This window comes from Myotis davidii, unplaced genomic scaffold (genome assembly GCF_000327345.1).
Source record: "Myotis davidii unplaced genomic scaffold, ASM32734v1 scaffold666, whole genome shotgun sequence".
Taxonomy (NCBI): Eukaryota; Metazoa; Chordata; class Mammalia; order Chiroptera; family Vespertilionidae; genus Myotis; species Myotis davidii.
The window spans coordinates 643,759-647,604 of NW_006296629.1; the positions used below are offsets into that span (position 1 = coordinate 643,759).

At 46.9% G+C, this 3,846-nt stretch overlaps 1 protein-coding gene across 4 annotated transcripts in view; it reads left to right on the top strand.

Annotated features, from left to right (window-relative positions):
* Window positions 1-3,846, top strand: part of ZNF219 (zinc finger protein 219) — a 22,614-nt gene that overhangs the window by 13,354 nt on the left and 5,414 nt on the right. Inside the window, exon 1 of one of the 4 annotated variants that reach the window (XM_006772369.2) lies at window positions 84-1,499. The exons of 2 other annotated variants lie outside the window; for them this stretch is intronic. The gene's annotated coding sequence lies outside the window, so the exon portion shown is untranslated. Of the gene's footprint in view, window positions 1-83; window positions 1,500-3,846 lie in introns of those variants that run through there. One more of the 4 variants, XM_015569573.1, reaches the window with a different exon arrangement.

The window sequence follows — 3,846 nt, forward strand, 5'->3', positions numbered from 1 at the left end:
GGACTGCACAGCCCGGAGCCCGAGTGGATGGCCGCCCCCCCCACCCCTCCCCAGGTAGGGCTGATGGAGGAGGAAGAAGGGACCCAAACTCTCTGGGAGCAGGGGTGGGGGAGGGGAGAGGATGGGGGGTGCTTCCCTCTCTGCGTCCCAAACAAAGTGTCACAAAGAGCTCGGCCGCCGGCAGCAGCAGAGGCGGCTGCAACTCAGCTTTTGTTCTCCCGGCCTGGGTAGCTGAGCCCTGGCCTTCCAGGCTTCCAACCCTGCCCCCCATCATCCTTCTGGCTTATCTTCCCGGGGAGGGGTCTGGGGTGCCGCTCAAAGGACCTCTTGTGCAGGATCACAGGTCCTGCCCTACTTGCCAACCTACTTGTGGGAGGTGGATTTTCCCAGAGGCTCTCCTGCCCACCCCCACCCCCTCATCCCAGGACTGGGGCCCATATGGGTGCTAAGACTCTGACCTTTTAGGGTCAGTTCCAGTTAAGGGAACGTAGGGCTTGCTCTATGCCCCCTCCCACAAATCTAGAACTTTCAGAAGAGGGGTCAGGTTGGGACATGCCTGTGGAGTAAGACTCCCCGTGGTGGGGTGGCAGTAGGGGAGCAGGTGGACCTTCCTCTTGCCTCCTGCTCCATTTTTGGAGTTCATGACTGAGATTCCATGCCCCCAACTCAGGAGAGTGTGCCCTCAATGTAAAAGGTGGGCAAGCTGTGGTCTGGGGTCAGTTTGGAGGAGCTACCTGAGCAGTGATGCTCAGAGGGCTATGGAGAGGAGACCATAAAAAGAACTACTGGGATGTTTGATAAAGGTGGTCTTGACTGTAGACCCTCTAAGAAATTCCTTTTCTTTAACCCTGTCTATTGCAGTGTTAATAATTGTTAGAGGGCGAGTGGAGGTGTAGGAATCCCCATAGAGGGAAAGACATCAAGTATTAGAAATTATCAGTGAGAGATGCCTAGCCACCGCTGTACCTCAGAAGTTCTGAACCCTTGCCCCTTACACTTTGACCCTGCAAACTTTTGAACCACAAGGCTTGAGGGACAAATATCATGGTTCTCCAGCCAGCAGACGTTTCTATGTACCCGTCCCTGTTGTTTCCAAGAATCTTCTCACCAAACCTTTCATCCTTTCCTACTCGGTAAGGTTTGGTGGTCCACACCCCCTTCTCCACCAGCTCTCCTCGCACATAAAAGTAATTGGCCTGTTGCTTTGGGAAGTTTTCTGATCCTTATCCCTGGCCTTGCATCCCTATAGAACCCAAATAAGGGCAAGATAACCCCTGATTCCCAGTGTGGGAGGAAAGTAGGTCAGTGCTACTGTCTGGCCAAGTCTCCCGGATGGTGGTTAGGGCCTGACTATAGAAAACTGTTGATTATTGCCCACAAGCAATATGTGCATGACCTGGGTTCTAAGCCAGTTCATAGAATCTTGGGCCCTGTCACTGTTTTCTCCTATTAAGAAAAACTCATCGGATTAGGTGCCTGGGACCTGGTTTGGTGTGGAGGTGAGTCAGATCTTTGATTGTGCCTAGACTAGAGGGTCTCTCAGTGGGTTTATTGATTTGAGGCCACCCTTTGGAGAAAGTCTCCCTGCTCAGGAATATAGTTTCAGTATGGGTCTTCTTGTATATGACCGTATTTCTATCCTAGAAACTGCCATGTACAAAGCAGTGTTTTTTTTTGGAGGTAGGGTGGGGTCGGGGAGAAAGCTTTGCCCTATTCCAACTCTGCCTCAGATATGAGGTCAACGTCCCCTGAAATATTTTGCTTACTATCCTACAGGCAGTTTCAGGGGCCCTAGAATCTTCTCAGAATCAGAGTATGTGCCCATAGGTTAGTCAGCTATGACCATGCAGTATTCCCAGCCTTCCCCCTCCTCCCCCACCATCTGCTTCCTCTGAATATACCAGATTGGCTGTACACCAGGATGTTCCGGGAATCCCCAGGAGAGCAACAGAATGTGATGGACCCAAATACGATGCCTCACTCACTCATTCCAGGATGTACAAACTGTAACTGTCAGGACACTCCTTATAGCTAATTAAAATTCTTCTAGTTACATCTATTTTGTTACATCTATTTTCAGTGTCATCCAAAAGGCAAAAATAAACCCTCTGGTACCGCTGTTCTCCCCTCCCTCCCCCATGGCTTCCAGGGAAGAATTTTTAAAAATCTAGCTTTTCTCAGTGCCTTAATTGTGGTGTTAAAATGTCAAATGTGGCCCCTCTAGCACTTCGTAGCTCTAGCTAGGTATGAGGTGGCCACAGTGGCTCCTCTGGTAGCCCACTGCACTCTCCATGGTACTGAAGGGATGACCATTTGTTTTAACTCCACTTGGGGTCCAGAAGTCTTGTGACTCAGAACTGCAAAACTTTCTAGCAGGAAGGAACCATCTATATAAATTTGTTCAGTCCCCTTATTTCACAGATGAGTAAGCTGGGATGTTAAGTGATTTACTGAAGGTTGCATGGCTTTTAATGGTCTGATTGGGCCCACAATAGCCTTGTACCCTTCGGTCTTATTCTATACTTTTCATGATACTACTCAGTGAGCCTGGCTAGACTCTTGGTCCCAGAAAGGGGATTTTTTTTTTTTTTTTTTTTTTAAAAAAAAAAAATTGGTTCTATAACTCATTTTAAATTATATATATAATTGACTTCAGAGAAGACAGGAGAGGGAGAGAGAGAGAGAGATAGGAACATCAATGATGAGAGAGAATTATTGATTGGCTGCCTCCTGCACTCCCACACTGGGGATCAAGCCCACAACCCAGGCATGCAACCTGACCAGGAATCAAACCATGACCTCCTGGTGCATAGGTCAGTGCTCTACCACTGAGCCATGCTGGCCAAGGGAGTAATTTTTTTTAATAAATAATCTTTTCATTTTTAATTTATTTTTTAAAATTCTCACCTGAGGATATTTTTCCATTGATTTTCAGAGAGAGTGAAAGAGAGAGGAAAAGACAGAGGAATATCGATGTGAGAGAAACCTTGATTGGTTGCCTCCTGCACACATCCTGACTGGGCTGGGGAGGAGCCTGAAACTGAGGTCTGTGCCCTTGACCAGAATCGAACCTGGGACCCTTTGACCTGCTGGCCGACACTCTATACACTGAGCCAAACCGGCTAGGGCCATTTTTTATTTAATTTTATTTATTAATTTTAGAGAGAAACATGGATTTGTTGTTCCACCCATTAATACACTCACTGGTTGATTGTTTTTTGTTGCTAATCTTACTGAAGGATAGCTCTTCCATTGATTTTAGAGAAAGTGGAAGGGAGTGGGGAGGGCAAGAGAGGAGAAAGAGAGAGAAAGAAACATCGATGTGAGAGAGCCACATCAATTGGTTGCCTCCCACATGCACCCCAATCGGGGTGGGGAACCTGCAGCCTAGATATGTGCCCTTGATCAGAATCGAACCTGGAATCCTTCCGTTCATGGGCCAGTGTTCTAACCACTGAGTCATGCTGCCAGGACCCATTCATGGAGTGTTATCACATCCAGTAAATATCAAAAATTAAAGAGAAGATGAGGGTGAATGCACTAATTTGGAGCTACAGAAATACAAATATTAAAAGTGCGGTGGAGATTGTTTAGTGACCCTTGGAAAAGGACACTTTCTTAATTAACTTCTTGTTAATAAAATTCCCTTAACCCAGATTCCACATGTAACAGGTACCTCTGGCTCATGGAGTCTTTTTTTTTTTTTTAATATATTTAAATTATATATATAATTGACTTCAGAGAAGACAGGAGAGGGAGAGAGAGAGAGAGATAGGAACATCAATGATGAGAGAGAATTATTGATTGGCTGCCTCCTGCACTCCCACACTGGGGATCAAGCCCACC